This window comes from Canis lupus, chromosome 22 (assembly GCF_011100685.1).
Source record: "Canis lupus familiaris isolate Mischka breed German Shepherd chromosome 22, alternate assembly UU_Cfam_GSD_1.0, whole genome shotgun sequence".
NCBI classification, from domain to species: domain Eukaryota; kingdom Metazoa; phylum Chordata; class Mammalia; order Carnivora; family Canidae; genus Canis; species Canis lupus.
In genome coordinates, this window is record NC_049243.1 from 55318881 (window position 1) to 55337273 (window position 18393).

At 39.0% G+C, this 18393-nt stretch overlaps 1 long non-coding RNA gene and 1 pseudogene across 5 annotated transcripts in view; one reads left to right on the forward strand and one right to left on the reverse strand.

The window, feature by feature from the left end:
* LOC111091707 overlaps nucleotides 1–18393 on the reverse strand; it is a 158702-nt gene that overhangs the window by 80409 nt on the left and 59900 nt on the right. Inside the window, exon 1 of one of the 5 annotated variants that reach the window (XR_005376567.1) lies at nucleotides 11565–11927. The exons of the other annotated variants lie outside the window; for them this stretch is intronic. This is a non-coding gene — a long non-coding RNA (uncharacterized LOC111091707). Of the gene's footprint in view, nucleotides 1–11564; nucleotides 11928–18393 lie in introns of those variants that run through there. 5 annotated transcript variants of the gene reach the window in all.
* Nucleotides 16040–16853, forward strand: LOC100688404 (annotated as a pseudogene).

Genomic DNA, 18393 nt, shown 5'->3' on the forward strand with positions numbered 1-18393 from the left:
TGCTCTTTCTTTTTTTCTTTTTGAACCTAAAATTGCTCTTAAAAAATAATTAGAAAAAAGTGGCTGATGACTGACTGCCATCCACATTCTTATTTAATATTGGTTGTGACATGGGTGTGGGATTTGAGAGTGCACACCTGATTCTATAATGCAGCAAGATATGGGAACCCTATGCTGGATGATTAGTGTTTATGTCACCTAATGTTTCAACTTCAAAGGGATACCAGTAATTGTAATGCTTCACTGATTTCATGATTTAAAGAACACAATGAGTATTGATATAAATGTGAAATTGTAGTGATTGTCAAATACCTAGGTCAAGAGTGTACTGCCTTAAAACTGTAAGCTTAGTTCAGATTCTTAAGAATCCATTGATTTCATCACTAAGGAAAGCCTCCTCCAACCTTAGTTAGCTCTAGCTAACTTTCCAGCAAAGTTCATAAAAATGGAATGTTTGTTTATAAGCTTCCTATCATCCAATGTGTTCAGTTAACAGTCTTATGCAGAAAGTTTCCTCATTGGTTGACAGTTGAACTTTTGGGCTTCCTAAAAATGCTCAAAATGTAAGATACAACATTTCTTTTCCTTAATGCTACCTATAGTTTAAAATTCAAAACTAGCAAGCCCAAAAATAAAAACAAATCATTGATTTTTTAAAAAATGAGAAATTTCAAATGTGCTACATTTAAACACTGAAATATATAGATAAGTAGAGTAGGAAAGATTAATTCATTGAGTTGAATGAAATATAGGTACAAATGGAGGAATTCTCATCTTTTAAGAAAAATGAAATAATTACTTCCATAGTTGGTATGTTTATAGAACCATAATTTGGTATATTGTACCCTATTGATCGATCACCTAAAAATAATGGAAGGATCATCAAGACTGAAATATTGTAGAATGGAGAATTGCTTCTCAAAAAGCTATGCAAACCGCACAGTGCCCAGTGTGATCAGACACAGAAAGTGACCAATAAATACTTGAAGATTTAAGGATTATTACTTTATTCAGATAGAATCATATTAAATATTAGTAGAAAAATGAATATATATATAATAGTATTTTTTTCTGCTCCTGACTATACAGGGTAGGAAATTGCTATTTATTTTTTATTTTATTGTTTTTTTAAGAATAACGTATCAACAAGAATTTATTCATTGTGACAATTTCCACATAGCGGAAAGGTTTTTGGGAACTTTCTGTATCATCTTTTTAAAATTTTTAATTTAAATTCAAGTAATTAATATGTAATGTTTTATTGGTTTCAGAGGTAGAGTCAGTAATTCATGAGTCTCACAGAATACCGCGTGCTCATCGCATCATGTGGCCTCCTTAATGCCCGTCACTCAATTACCCATCCCTTACCCCCTTCCCTCCAGTGACCCTCAGTTTGTTTCCTACGAAAAGAAATTTCAATTTAAAACAGCAGTGTTTGAGGGCACCTAGCTGGCTCTGTCGGTAGAGCTAGAGACTCTTGATCCTGAGATTGTAAGTTTGAGCCCCACATTGGGTATAGAGGTTACCTAAAAGTAAAAGTTCAAAAACAAAATAATTACCTAGAGCAAATTTGTTCCTGTAGTCATTTTTAAAGGTTTCATTCATTTTTAGCTTTTATTCTTAAAGCGTGCTATAGACAGACACCAGAGGTAAGAAACGAGTAACAGGTGGTCTGAACATAATACAAAACTGAAAGGTACCCACAGTCAAAAGTATAAGTAGGAACAGTTGTAACAGGGACAGTTTTATAGGCCTCAGGGATTGGGATTACTAATCCACAACTCTGGCCAATTCAGTGGTGATAAAGCATGATAAATTAACTAATATTCTTCCTATAGTAATATTCCCACTTGGTGCATATTTATGAAGCTACTGAATGTGAGGTGCAGAAATGGTCAAGGGTCCTGGCACGTTACATTGGACCCGTGATATAGCTCAGCCATGATTTCCAAACATGGTGCATCGTGGTCTCCAGTCTACAAGCTATCCTCTGCCCCGGCAGCCCTCATCTCACTTTACATGGTTATTTATGCTCCTTCTGCTTCCTCTACCTTCACTTTTGTGCTTAGTCCCTTTCCAACACACCTACACACACCATTTGTAACTTAGAGGTAAATATTGAGAACTATGGCATTTAGAAGTCTACTTTCACATCCTTCCACATACAAGGAAAAGGTCAATGGGACAGACTATGATCTGCACGTCCACGGACCTTAGCAATAATGAAAGGATGCATAAAATACAGAGCAGTTGGGATGCCTGGGTGGCTCAGTGGTTGAGACTCTGTCTTTGGCTCAGGATGTGATCCTGGAAGCCTGGGATGAGTCCCACATCAGGCTCCCTGCAGGAGCCTGCTTCTCCCTCTGCCTGTGTCTCTGCCTCTCTCTGTGTGTCTCTCATGAATAAATAAATAAAATCTTTTAAAAAATGCAGAGCAGTTATGTGATTGCAGAGGATGAAATAAAGATTTACTTTAGCAAAAGGGATACTTCTTGTGATTCTGATTCTTGGTTTTTATGGAATCATACTGCCAAGAAAAGAAGCCCTACTCTGGTCCAATAGAGGTTATTCTATTACTCCAAACTGCCCTCAACTTTCATTCATTTTCTAGGAGCAATACCATCACATTTTATTCATTCTATTCTTGTAAATGTGATAAAGCAAAGTAAAACTTTTTTTTTAATTCAGCAACCTAGGCAAACTATGGCCTGTGGACCAGATCTGGCCCTCCACCTGTCACTGCATGGCCTGCAAGTGAGGTTTGCCTTATACAGATGAACGTTTGCTACTAACTTGATAAGGGAATATGAACACCAATTAAGAAATAGGATAAAAATATAATTTTTCTCATAAACAGATCTGTATTATAAGATGCTATGCTCAATCTTTGTTGTATTTTGAGTTTAATAAGAAGTTTGTACAATTATGTTTCCTGCCATGTTATTTAAGGACTTACATTATATCCTTAAGTTTACCCTTAGCCAACAAAGCCTAAACTGCTTCCTACCTGGCCCATTACAAAGAGTTTGTGGACCTATGATTTAGATAATCGTTTTGGGGGGGGGGGTTGTTTTTTTAAGAGGCAAAACCAGTATTCCAACAGACTAGGCCTCACAAAGTAGATGGAGAAAACCACTGCTCCTGGCAGCTGCCCCCCTGAAAACCTACCACATCAGTCTCCTCTTCCTCACCTTTAAAACAGAATCTCAGGTGGTCTCACCCTGTATTCTATCACTCTCAGATAATAAATCTATTTGTTTTGGTCCCAGCAACTCTCTCATTCCCTTTTTTTTTTTTTAATTTTTATTTATTTATGATAGTCACACAGAGAGAGAGAGAGAGAGAGAGAGAGAGGCAGAGACACAGGCAGAGGGAGAAGCAGGCTCCATGCACCGGGAGCCTGACATGGGATTCAATCCCGGGTCTCCAGGATCGCGCCCTGGGCCAAAGGCAGGCGCCAAACCGCTGCGCCACCCAGGGATCCCTCTCATTCCCTTAATTAAAATCTCTCCTCGCTTACAGTCATCAAGATTTCAAACCCCACTTAGGTCAATGCTCATTTTTGCCCTGCCCTAGCCAAGCCTGATCAGGGATTGGTCACCCTTCCTCAGCCCACCCCAAGTGCTGGCTGGTTCCCAACCCTCCACAGTAGGCCTTAGTTGGGACAAAAAGGGAGAGAAAGTCTCTACTTAATGAGCTTTGGTGAAAGGTAGTACAACTTCCACATTTAAGATGTGAATTTTCTTAAAGGCATGGTGCTAGATAGAATCTGATGATCTTGACTTTTAATCTAGAGATATTTCTCTAACCCTTTCTTCCTTCATTTGGCTTTTTAAGTAGAAGGAGGAGTGGTTAATGAAGATTGTTGACACATTAAAAATTTGACAACTGGTACTTTATCTATGATAATTCATCACAGATAGGAATTAGAGCCCAACTCTGCATCCATGCAAGTGAGGGCCTCCATGTCCTGTACCCCACCCCCTGTTGCTGAGGATATTTGAGAGGCATCTTCTAAATTTTAACACTAAATTCAGGTTAAAAATACAAATACATTTTAGTGAAAAACTGGGATATGTAATGTCTGATAAAATCATGGGGGAATGATGAAAAATGCACTTGATCTTATTAGGGTAAGTATTTCCCAATACAGTGATTGGGTAATGAGCAATCAGATCCATTATTCCTACATGTACATACAAAACAATTCTCCCACATGTTTGTCCAGCTCAGTTAAACAAATGCAATTCCAAATGGCTTCAGATTGGTCCTCTGTCCTCCTAGCAGTGACAAATTATGCAATGTTCCTGTGAGCTACAGGCATTCTGTAATCACCTCCAAGCAATTTCTAATGTTATTTTCAGGTCATCACTGAACCAGATTCTTATTTTTGCTCCACCACTTGGAGAATTCTAATCTTTATTGTTACCAAAAAAGAAAGCTTTGCTTATTTCCTAGTAATTTTCCTCAAAGGTATTTCCTAGGTTATGTTATGCAGAGAATTACTATGTATACTATTTAATTTTAAATTTATATTTTGGTTTAAAATTACAACTTGAAAAGGCAGTTGAAATTTTAAAAAGTAATTATTTCCCCAAAGAAGTGAGTCATTTAAAGACAAAAAAATTAACTGTATTAATCGGAGTTCTTAAAAATTTTTGTGTCTGAATATTTCCACTCCACCCTGTATAGCATGGGTAAAGAATAATCTTAAAACTTCTCTTTGTTAATTCTTCTTTTCCATTCATGATGGAGTAATTTTATGTTTTGGGAAGAGTGAGGGAGGGAACCTACAATAGATGGCCTCTCTGACACAGAAGAAATCTGTCATAAAAAGTAGAACCATAAAGAAACTTAACCAATCTATGGAAAGGGCAACTTTTAAAGAGCAACCACTCAGGTCACAAAAAACAAGTGAATGTAACCTTTCCCCACTGTTTTTGCATGAGCATCTGACCATCTAGCTTGAACATCCACCTCTCTATCATTGGGTAGTCAATACCATTAATAGGATTGGAGTTGCATGAGCATCTGACCATCTAGCTTGAACATCCACCTCTCTATCATTGGGTAGTCAATACCATTAATAGGATTGGAGTTGCTGGATAGAATTATGAGAGAACTCAAATATAAGGCATAAAGTGAACGAAGATTTTGAATGTGGACACGTAAAGAATATATCTGGAGAACAAGTATTACTCAAGTGTTGTCATTTTTAAAGCACTTGTTTTGTTCTCTCCTACTCCTCTGTACCACCTTACAATACAGATCACTATGTAGTGTCTGGATTGGACAACACTAGAAGATGAGGCTATATAGGAAAGAGTAGTATATAATTATAGAAGAGTTTGCACTTGACATGGTCAACTTTCAGATTCTCCCTGGATTCTTGGAAGAGGGGTTATGTTTACAGAATGTATTTTCAGAAGTGATCAAGTAAACTGAGTATTCAAATTCAGAAAGTAGAAATTGAAACACAGAATGAAATAGGTCTTTTTTTCTGAGAAAATGCAGTATCAGATTGCTTCTTTTAAAAGGACATAAAAACCAGGAAAATGAAGTATGGTCGTCCTCCTGATTTTAGCCCTGGGAAAAGAGAGTTGTCCATTGACTCTACAAACAGACCCAGCCTTGGGACATTTTATTTTTGTGCCACAAAATTGTCAAAAGAGTGAGATGTGAAATCTGGTGAGATATTCATTAGACACTGAAGATTTCTTCCTTTTGGTATATATCCTCAGTCTTCTAAAAGGTATTCATTTTCAAATATTGCTAGAGGGAAATGCAAAAATGGTACAATACCTACCAATGGGAGATAAATCTAGAAATATCAGAATTATGGACACACTTACCCTTTGGTTCAACTGTCACACTTTCAAACTCTTTCCTATAGTTTGAAATTCAGAACATAAAAGCCCAGTAACAAGGAATTAGCTAAATAAGCTATGGTAGAGCCACATAATAAAATTCAGTTTTTTAAAAAAGAAGGTACACTTCTCCTTCCAGCCATGATAAAATACAAATGTGATTTACTCCATCATCTGACACAAAAATGAAAATATATGAAACAGTCGGCAAGGCAATGGACACCAGTTCACAAAGAATAATGATCTCTGAAAGTCAGGAAATGAGTAAGTTTAACAATAGCTTTAGCTTGTTGGCTTGATTAGCACATGCAGGTCAGGAAACTGCCTGAGAGGGAGGAAAGAGCCACAGGAGGCGATTATTAACAACAGTGCCCAGCACAGGCATAGGACCAGGACTAAAGCCTGTTACCACCGTCAGATGGATAGACTTCAAGATTTACAAGCATTGAGGAAAATACACAGAAGGGCATTGTCTCAGTAATGGAGAAAACTTAGCCTTCAACTAAGCATTGTTTTGGACTTAAATCTTAAAAACCATATCCATCACCCAGTAAGAGAAAATTTACAATGTCTGGCATCCAAACAAATTACCATAAAAGAGACAGGAAGCATGACTTATGATAAAAATCAATTTAAAAATGCTCTAGAATTGATATTGGTGGAAGAATTACCACAGAAGGCCATTAAAAGAGATTACTAATATATTCCACATATTTAACAGTGAAGTAGAGGGTAGCCCGGGTGGCTCAGCGGTTTAACGTGGCCTTCAGCCCAGGGTGTGACCTGGAGACCCAGGATCGAGTCCCATGTTGGTCTCCTTGCATGGAGCCTACTTCTCCCTCTGTCTATGTCTCTGACCCTCTCTCTCTCTCTGTTTGTATCTCTCATGAATAAATAAATAAAATATTTTTAAAAATAAAAATAAAAAATAAAAGTGAAGTAGAGCCATGAGAAGCATTTTTTAAAGATCCAGCTCAAACTTCTAGAGAATATAAATGACAATACCCAAGATTGAAAAAATGAAAAATACCCAAAACACTAGATATAATTAATAGCTGATTGAATATTATAGAAGAAAAGTTTTGTGCACTTAAATAAATAGCAATAAAAAGTATCCAAAATGAAAGCAGATAAAAGAGAACACAATAACAACATAGCATCATTGGGCTGTGGAGCAACTTCAGATGGTTTAATATTTGTATTTGCAGTCCCTAAAGGAAAGAAGATTCGGAGAAGTCAAAGACAAAAAAATATGTGAACAAATAATGCCTATAACTTTCCTAAATTTGATGAAAACTATCAACCTACAATCCAAGAAACTCAACAAATCCTAAGCAAAGAAACATGGAGAAAACATCACCAAGACACATCATAGTCACGTCCTAAAAGTCTATATACACAATAGAACTTCAAAATGCATAAAGCCAAAACTCCTAGAAGTGCAATAATAAATTCCCAATTATAGTGATTTTAATACCTCCTCAAAAAAGGATGGAACAAGAATACACAAAGAACAGTATTTACATAACATTTTCCATCAACTCAATCTAATTGACATTTGTAGAACACTGCTCCTCACAACAGAATACACATTCTTTTCAAGTGTCCACAGAACATTTACCAAGATAGACCACTTTCTGAACTATAAAACATATCTAGGGCCCCCTGGGTGGCTCAGTCAGTTGGGCATGGGACTCTTAATTTCAGCTGGGGTCATGAGATCGAGCCCCACATCAGGTTCCTCACTGGGTGTGGAACCTGCTTAAGATTCTCTCACACCCTCTACCCCCTCTCCACACTCGTGCATGCCCAAGAACGTTCTCTCTTTATCTCAAAATATGTCTGAATGAGTTTAAGATTTAAGTTATAGGAGATATTTTCTGAGAACAATGGAATTAAATTTAAAAATTTTGAGAATCTCTAAATATTTGGAAACTAACACTTATTATTAATCCATGATTGAAAGATAATCAAAATCAAAATTAGCAAATATTTCAAACTGAAGGAGAATATAGACATATCAGAGTGAAAATCTAAATTTGTGAGATTCAACAAACTTGCTGTGGGAAAAATTTGGATAAGAATTTAAGAAAAGGAGAAGTCTCAAATCAAGAAGCTAAGTCTTCATCTTAAAACTAGAAGAGCAAAAGAAAAAAAAAACAGTGGGTAAAAAGATCAGAGTGGAAATTAGTAAAATATAAAATAAAACCAATACGATAAATCAATAAAACTATAAGTTATTTCTTTGAGCAAAATCAAGTTGGCAAACTACTAATCAAACTGATCAGGGAAAAAAGGACATAAAACACCAATATCAATATAGAAGAGAAAGGACATCCCTAAAAGTTCCACATATATTAGTCCAATAACAAGGGAATATTATGTACAAATGTATGCCAATGAATTCAACAAACTAGATGGAATGGCCAAATTCCTTGAAAACTACCAAAGCATGCTCATGCACATGCTCACTCATTCTCTGCCTCCTCTCCCCCAGTTTTATTTACAAATAAAACTGAAGGATTCCATCCATACCTATTAAAGAAATTAGATGTGTCATTAAGTGTCTGCTCCCAAAGAAAATTCCAGATCCAAGTACTGAATTCTATCAAAGGTTTAAGGAAATAATTTTACTTTTATAGAGAATGTTTAAGAAAATTGAAGAGGGAATTAGTACTTCCCCAAATAATTCGAGTCTAGATAACCACAGTAACAGAAACATTAATCACAGTAATAAAAACATTACAGGATGATGATAGACCAACATACCTCAAGAGCATAGATACTTAAATTCTAAACAAAATTTAAACAAGTAGGATCCAAAATATTTAAAAGAGACTATCTTGACTGTGTCCGCATTCCAAGATGATCCTTAAGAGTCCTGCCCCCTGGTGTAAGGCCCTGCATGATTTTCTCTCCTGAAGTATGAATAAGATCCATGGATAGGACAGGATGGTAATTTGTTAAATAGGTAAGTGTACACCACTGTGTAACTAGCCATTTAATTCCCATATACTTAAGAAAAATGGACATGTCCATCCATATAAGATATGTCCATTAATGTTCTAGTGTAATAGCAAACAACTGGAAGCAATCCAAATGTCCTTCAGTAGTAGGTGAAGAGATAAACAACTTGTGGCATATTATCCATGACAATTTATACCACACAGCAATAAAAATACTCCATGTGAATGAACCTTAAAAACATTATGCTAAGTGAAAGCAACTAGTCTTGAAAGACCACGTGTTGTAGGATTCCATTTGTGTGAAATACCTGAAACAGGCCAATCCATAGAGACTGAAATAAGATTAGTAGCTTCCCAACTATCGAGGCCAGGGAATGGACAGTAACTGATAATGGATAAAGGGTTTCTTTTCGGTAGTGAGATTAAATGAGATTAAAATGAGATTGTGGCGATGATCACTCATATTCATAAGCGTGCTATGAAACCACTAAATTTTATACTTTAAAATTCACACACCATACCAATTCACCATTTAATCTCAAAGCTGTTAATACTGTTTTCATGCTTTTTTTTTTTTTTTTTGGAATCTACAAATTGGAAGCCTTGCTTACATTATTCCTTATTTGAATTTGTTGATAGCCTCCCAGTAAGCAAAACAGATATTACAGGGCCTACTGGACAAATGCAGAACATGATGCGTTAATGTTTCCATATCTCCCAGTACATGATTCTGGAATAGCACGACCTGAAAGTCTAAATGGACATCCTTCAATCCATGCAGGATCACAGGTAATTCCATCTACACCCAAATGTATAGGTTATTATGTGCCCACTATTGCTTTGCTGCCACGCTGACTTGAGACAGATTTTTCCACAAATTGGACCCGACCAGCCGATAGACTAGAAATTCTTCCTGTACTGACTCCTGCTGACAGGTGTAAAATAATCAAACATCAACTGAGGCTGGGAGCACATGGGAGGTCACCCAAAGGTTCATTGAAGTATATTTGAATTGATTAATTAATGAGGCAAGCTTAATATTGTCTGCCCTATCAATTAAATGTTCATTCCTTCTTTCTTAGACTGTGTTATGGAACTGAAAATCTGAAACCTTAAAACCAGATGGGTGGTCTGGAGACAGGACCAGCTGTGCAGAGAAAATGACAGGACAAAAAGAAACAAAGTCCAAAATAAGATAAGCTTGGGATGGCAAAAGTTACAAAATTAGGTCAATAAAATGTCAGCATTATAGTACAAAAAAAGTACAAATTAGGAGCTTAGAAATAACTTAACTTGATTAAATTAGAAGACTACAGGAGAAGACCACACACAGCAAGTAAAAAATAAACCCAGATCTAATTATTGTTCTTTCAAATTATTTGGAGAATCATTATAATTGGAAACAAAAATTCCATGCTGACAGAGGTGACAGGATTCTTCAGGAACTGCCGGCCGAACACAAAACCACAGAGTTAAACAGAGCTTCTATTTGTCATCACACTCCAAGACCGGTAGGGAGGTAAAAACTCAAAACTTGGGAGAATTTAAAAACAAAGTAAAGAAAAGGAGTAAATGGAGCTGGTCACTCTACCTGAAGTGGGGGAGCGGGGGGGAAGCACATTATTTGCACCAAAGCTATGCTCATGTTAGCCATCCATAACCCTAGGACTTGTCCACATCTTTTATTCTTGATTTAGGCACCTGGTATAAAACTGTGACATTTTCTGGTTTAAAGGAGAGACGGAAACATTCTGAATGTTTTTAAATACATGGATTATGCCTACTTCCGAATCAGCCTCTTTGCTTTCTTTACACAAATATTAGAATCGAGAAATATATTTATATATAGGGAAGAAGAAAGGAGAAGTTTAGAATTTCCTTCTTGGATATAAACAAAAAGAAAATCCTTCTCCCTGGCTTATGCAGCCGAGGGGAACAATACACAGATTGTCATATTTGGAAAAAAGTAATGTTCCTGAACTTGAGAAAACCTATAAGAGTACGCTCCCATGAATTTGTTGTTATCTAAATGTGAACTTTGACCTAAGACTTGCTCTAACCCTGGGCACCTACAACCAGTTTCAAGGAAAAAAATATTTAGAACTATGAGGCATGTTACAATTAAGGCACCACAGAGTCCAAAGCTAATATATTTTTTTAAATGTTCCAATTATTTCCCAAATATTCCTCCTACTCTAAATGGTGTCACTTATTCGGTTTCTACACATGATATGCAGTTGAAGATTATTAGTAAAGAGTATATTAGTACCCTTTAGAAATAAAAGATCTTACCAGAAGAGACTTAAGCAAGTGGATCAACCACATGGGCAATTTAGAGTCAGGTTGGCCAACCATCCTATGCCTTCTGCAGCCACTTTGGATTTCCTAGTCTTCTACTTGTCCTTCCCATCCTCCTTCTCAGACATACCCTATAACCTACTCCCTGCTCTCTGTCCCTGTCCCCATTTCCCATGTTCCTCCATAGTAGCCCAGAGCAAGTTCTGCTGTAAGACATCCAGGAGAGAAGCCCTCCCCAACCGTGTCCTTCCCATCTATATCCCTGTGCTTCATCCATGACCATCTCAGTCTACACAACTCCCAAGGAAACAGGTTGAAAATTACAAAAGGTCTAAGCTTTCACCCTACTTTTAAAGATAGTCTGTGACAATTTCATGGATACTGACAAAAGACGCAGGATTCCTGAGTCAGAGAAGGACAGCCTGGTACTTACTTGCAATTGCTGTAGCCAGAGGATCACCACTGATGCTGGTTCACTAAGCCCTAGCACCCACAGGAGGTGTCAAGAGGGCCAGGTGATGTTCACCTGATGAGTGGGCTGGGTTAACAGGAAAGGAACCAGAATCTCCCACACGAAGTTGTAAGTACTCCAGGGGAGACATTAGCATACTGGGCAGTAAGCATGCCTACCCTTTGCTCTGCAGGGAGATGTGGCTCTATCTCGGTGTTCCCCCTTCACAAGATAGTCCATGACAACAGGCAGTCAGCGCCTTGCTCAAAGGACACCCAGACCAAGAAGCCCATGGAGAGTTATCTCCCAACACATCAGTGCACTGTGATCACTCATGAGGAGAGAAGGAGGAGAGGGAGGAAATGGAGTCGTTAGAATGCTGACCAAGAAAACCAAGAAGTTAAATCCCTTTGCTTTGCAAGTTTACAAATGCCCATGTTAGGACTTTCTCTTCCCTCTTCCTTGTCCTAGGGCCTCTTGGGAGCCTCACCCCACCTCCCAACCCCATCATGCTGAAGCATATCCTTTAAAACTAGCACAAGTGATTTCTGGATTGTAGATCCCTTCTCTGTCCCCACCTAGAGAAAGAAAGAGAAACGGGGGCTCTTGAACCCATGGCATGAGTGCAGCTTGGATGGAGGCATTCTGGGGGCCTTACACTGGAACCCCAAATGATCTTCCCTCAAAAGCCTTGTTATAGCTGATGCTACCCAAAGGTACTATTAAGACAATTCAGGAACATCCCAAGGACCTTTAGAATTAGAGACATGGTTTATGACCATGGCCACCATGTACATAACTTCTAGAGGAACACCTTTTTTAAAGGACTTCCCTGAAGTTTCAAAATATAGCCATTAGTTAGAGATTGTCTTTATGTATTGCAAAAAGACATTTATAAGTTGATTAATTTGGTAGCTCTTAGAAAGATTTTGATAAGATTTTGAATGAACACATTCAAACATACAAACATCTATGGAAAAAAAAAATGCAACACAATCCAACTACAAAGAAGAAAAGCCCATTCTTTAGGAGTTCAGTATTCAGTGTCTTCAGTGGAACATACTGTTAAGAAAAGAATGAAAATAACCTGATTTCCTCTAAGACATAAATCCTGAAACATTTAAATGCATCCATTCTACATCTGGACACAAACATCATCTAGGCAACAAGGATGATCCTGTGTATGTATATGGCAATGAGCAATGAGGGAAAACCACAGAACTTTTTCTAGAAAATGAAGAGCAGTTGAAATAACCTATAAACTGTTAAGCACTTCAGACAATAGAGATTTGAAGCTGCAAACAAATAGTATCCCTACTGATCGAGATCCCAAGCCACCTATACAAAGCCTAAGTGAGACCAGCTGGTGGATAGGAACCACAAGTCAAGCAATTTCCCAGAGCAACTGCTCTCTGGTTCTACTGAATCGTGGGGTCATGTACATAGGAAGCTTTTAGGCTTACATACCATACTCTTTTTCTCCCACCACTCCCGGCTAGAAGTTTTATTCCCTGGGTGTGATGAAATTAGAACATTCTTCCTCGTTCTGGCGTTTTCGTCCTGGAGGGAAATCGGAGTGAACATAAACAACTGTTTTCTGGCCCACGTTAGATGGTGCCTAGGGTTGAAAACCATCATGGACTTTATTCCTTAGAATCAAGTCCCTAATTACTTGTCCATGAAAAAGTAGTTGCGTAGTTGCAAATGATTACATCTGCAAAGGGAGTTTGTGACATTCTGACTGATGTAGCAGTCAGATGAGAGCTGTTAGAAGCCTAAGAGAAAAAAGAATGAGTATTATTTGTCTTAAAGAGTGGTAAGAGTGACAATTGCCAAGTGTGGAAACCTTGATCGGGTGGACTTACATTGTTGCTTGTAGAGCATCATGGACAAACAGCAGTAAATCGATGTTCTCACGGTAACCCCATACACAATTTGATTTATTGCTTTTACTGTTTTCTAACTAGTTGATTTTTTGATATGTTGTCATTTTAGTCCTAAAGAACCCTGGAAGTTGAAAATTATGCTGGTAAGAATAAATAAAGGGAAAGAAAGTGGGTAAATGCCAGACGGGTTACTTTGCAAGGATATACAGGACGTGTTACTGTAGACGATTTCTTTCTGAGGAAGGAATCCTCATATTGTTGAACTCAACCTGGATTACGCTCTCCCCTTTGCTACCCCTCCTATCACTGGAATGACAGAGGACAGTGTGCCCAGAGCAGGAATTATTATTAGTCTGAGCCTCCTGGAGGCAAGCAATTTACTTTAAAGTTAATGATGACTGTACAAATCATTGAACTCTGATGAACCGAGAGAACACTTTTGAAATCACAAAACGCCTTGATGGTGAGAAGAGTAGGCAGTTTTGAATGATGGAGCAGACCCCAAATAGAAGATCATCTAAAAGGGAGAGCTAGTTCTGAACCACAACAGACCAAGGGCTCAGCAACCCGGAGGAGGACAGGTGGGCTCCGCCATAGGACTATAGCTGCACTCAGCTGACTATGTGGTTAGGCTTAAGGACATAGATCCTAGAGCTTGCACAATTCCCATCCCAGAGGATGGATCCATTGTCAACTGAGCTTTTTTGTTGTCTTCCAAAGTGCCCAATTATATAAAGCTTTTCTTTATATATATATAAAGAATAGTTACATGGAGGGGTGCCTGGCTGGCTCAGTTCATGCAACATGCAACTTTTGATCTTGGGGTGGTGAGTTTGAGCCTCACCGTGGGTGTAGAGATTATAAATAAACTTTAAAAATCTCATTTAAAAAATAGGTACTTGGAACAAGCACACCCCACTTAACAAAATCAACGGATTCTCTTGGAGAAGGTCAACTTAGCAAAGGTCTGCCCTTTAAGAATATGCTATATTTCATGTCTGCACCAAGCAAGAGAATACATTTAGCACCATCACAATCTAAATATTTCATTAGGGAGAGAAAACTTAGTTTGAATAGTTTTGTAAATATGCCAATAGATCCTGACTTTGTCTGATTCTAAAGAAGCTTTAGTGACTCAGGAACCATAACAATTAATAGAGCAGATATGGAGGTCCTAAAACAGAAACAGAGTAAGGCTTTTTGCAGGAGATGTGCCGCGTAAGAAAATACATGAAGAACATAAAATTAGCAATAACTCATCCCCCCACTACAAACGAAACAGGAGTCCCGCATTGGGCTCCTCTGCAGGGAGCCTGCTTCTCTGCCTCTCTGTGTGTGTGTGTCTCTCATGAATAAATGAATAAAATCTTTTTAAAAAATATTGTTTTTAAAATAGCTGTTTTTTTTTTTTTTTTTTAAAAGGAAAGAAACGAAAGAACAGTAATTTATACTTGACTCTAATGCCCCATTTGAACTCACTGACAGGAAAATCCATCCTCTTTACTCACAGGATTTCTCTCAGTGATTTGCTAAGATCCCAGAGTTCGCTGCATAACCAAAGAGCTGCAGACCAGTTTCAAAAAGGGTTATCAACCCACTCTTGTTATCACCAAGTCACCAAGAGTCTCATGCTGCTGGCCCTTCAGATCCAGCAGCTCGGCCAACTCCATGCTGCGGCGGAGGTACTGGAAGCCCTCGAAGAGCCTGGCAGACTGTCCAGAGGCTAGCCTGCCGGATGCATGAATCACCTACCCTCTATGCGGCCCTGCCATCCCCGACACTATACCTAAGAGACCCCGTTCGATACATCTGCATTTAAGCAGTGTTGGCTTTGAGGTCTGTAAAAATTCAAGGCAACAGCAGAAACTAAGTTCTCAAAAGGAGGCTTGTTACCTTATGGGTTTAGGGGGGTCATGAAGAGAAAGGCATATGGAAGGTGTGCCGCTGGGAGAAAAATACAGGAAGGACAGACAAATCTATTTATCCATCAGTTACTCCCCCATCAGCTCCTTGCTCTGCCCCAACTGACCCTGAATAAGGCATTGATCTAATCTGTGGCTTCATTTTCCTATTAGAAGTAGGAATCAAAATTCTTGTCCCTCCTTGAGATATAATCTCTTCTGTTTGTCTATTTACTCTGGCTTTCTTGTTTAAAACTTATTATATATAGGGCAGCCCACGTGGCTCAGCGGTTTAGCGCTGCCTTCGGCCCAGGGCATGATTCTGGAGACCTGGGATGGAGTCCTGCATCATCGGCTCCCTGCATGGAGCCTGCTTCTCCCTCTGCCTGTGTCTGTGCCTCTCTCTCTCTCTCTCTCTCTCTCTCTCTCTCTCTGTCTCTCATGAATAAATAAATTTTTAAAAAACTTATTTTATATATATAGGCAGATCACACACACACCCACACACACACGGGGCAGATCACTGGACCTAGCCAAGCTGATCATGCATGCAGGGCAGGCTGAATGTGGAGCCTGGGAGCTGCCCCTAGGCTGTGTTGTGCACCACCATGAAGGGTAAGGAGGAGAGTAGAAGCTCCCAAAAGAGCTTGAGCATGCAGAAGCACAAGAGGAGGGCAACCAGTTCTTGGTGCACCACAAGTACCCAGAGATGGTGGCCTGCTCCAGCTGTACCCTCAGCTGGAAGCCTCTGGTGGCAGCATACTACACCCAGCAGGCACTGTGCTACCTGGAGATGCAGCAGCACGAGCAGGCCCTGGCAGATGGCCAGCCGTTTCGGAGCTGAACGAAGAGTCTGTGAAGTCACACTTGTTCCTGGGATAACGCCAGCTAGAGATGGAGAGCTATGATGAGACCATCCCCAATCCGCAGGGAGCCTACAGTCTGGCCAAGGAGCAGTGAGTGGCTCAGCTTTGGGGAGGATATCCCTAGTGTTCTGCACATTACCAAGAAGCAGCGTTGGAACAGCATTAAGGAGTGGTGCATCCACCAGGAGAATGAGCTGCCCTTCTACCTCGATCCGTTCATTGTGGCCAAGTGGGAGAGCAAGCTAGAATGCCAGCAGAACCTTGAGGATGATAAGGATGATGGCTACATCTGCATCCAGCAGGCCTGCATCGAGGCCAATCATGACAAGTACTTAGTAGACCTGAATGACCTTTTCTCCCAGGTGGATAAGAGAGAAAGAAGTGAGACATTTCTAACCACCTGTGTGGCAAGATCAGCTTTGAGTTCATGCAGGAGCCATGCATCATGCCCAGTGGCATTACCTAGGACCACAGGGACATTGAGGATCACCTGCAGTGTGTGGGTCACATTGACCCTGTCACCTGGAGCCCCCTGATCCAGGAACAGCTCATCCCCAACCTAGCATGAAAGAGGTTGGTGATGTGTTCATCTCTAAGAACTGCTGGATGGAAGATTAGTAAGGCCGGGGGAGGGGGAGGGCTGCCTGCCTTGCCCAGTACCCTGGCCCAGGAGGGTCTTGGTGTGGTAACTCCCAGTCCCTATACATAGTTTGTATCCCTAAATCCCTGCCCCCGTGTCCCAGACCTCACCGCCCTCATCAGTTCTGCTGCTGGACCATGAGCCCCATCTCTTCTGGGACAGAAACAGCAGATGAAAATGGGCTGCTATCACTACCATCCTGTAATAAAACTTGTGAGCACTATATATATATAATCTATGTATAAAAAGCAAGCATTAACAAGTCAAATATATTCAGAAACAGGTAAGGACTACTGGCTATTACCTTCATGGTTGTGTTGATTCATCCTTGAGTACTTACTGTATGCTGGACACTGTGCTCCTATGTCCGTTTTCTGATCAGGAGAGTTATGGGCCTTGCCCTCAGGGCACTTACAGTTCTTTGTCACCCAACCTAATCTACCTCCAGCACATCCAAAATGAAGGGACAATTAGTAATGATCACTAGGAATCTCTAGAGATGGTTTAGTAGCTCAATATTAACAAAAATGAGAAATGAAGTGGAAGAGTTTTACCACATGAGAATATGGTTAAAGCTGTATCAAGTTATGGTCTACTTAAATGGAAGGCTACTTAAAGGAAATATATATTAAAGTAGAAAAAAATTTTAACCCCAATCTGAAATGTATTAAGAAATATTAAGTTCTCATCATAAGAAAGAAATTTTGTAATTATGTATAGTGAGTGATAGATGTTAACAAAGCTTATGTTAATCATGTCATGATATATGATCATGAAAATATATCATGTTGTACACCTGAAACTAATATGTCAATTACTACCTCAATAATAAATTAAAGTGCAAGTTCACAAAAAAATGTAAAGCTTGAGGTTTTGGGTTTTTTTTAAGATTTTATTTGAGATAGAAAGAGAGAACATGCACATGAGTGAGGGGCCAGGCACAGGGAGAAGGAGAAGCAGGCTCCCCATGGAGCAAGGAGCCAGACTTGGGGCTCTATCCCAAGACCCTGAGATCATGACCTGAGCTGAATGCCCATGCTTAACTGATTGAACCCCTCAGGACACCCCCCCCCCCCCAGTGATTGTTTTAATTCAAGTAAGTGGAGGGATTGTAATTAAGAGGACTATTCCTACAGATGGAAACTGGAAGAAAACTTAAAGCATACAGAAGTTTGTAGATCAAAACTTGATAGATTCTTTGTCACTTCAGGTAGATTTTTTTGTTTAGATTGTAAGTATCTATATATCCTCGCCATAAAACAAAATATAATCTTTAATGAGATTAAAGGTTAAGTGAAATAAAGCTTATTTTTGGTTAAATTTTATAATTAATTTGAATATCCAGAATTTTCAAAACCTTTTGCTTGATAAGGAAAAGAACACATGAAAAAGCAATGGATGCTACTAAGGAAAAAAAGGAATATAAATAATCAGCCTAGTATTATGTAGATTTATTGTGGAATTAACTTCAAATTTGCCTAACACTTTTTAGGAAGTGTTCATAATTCTACACTATTT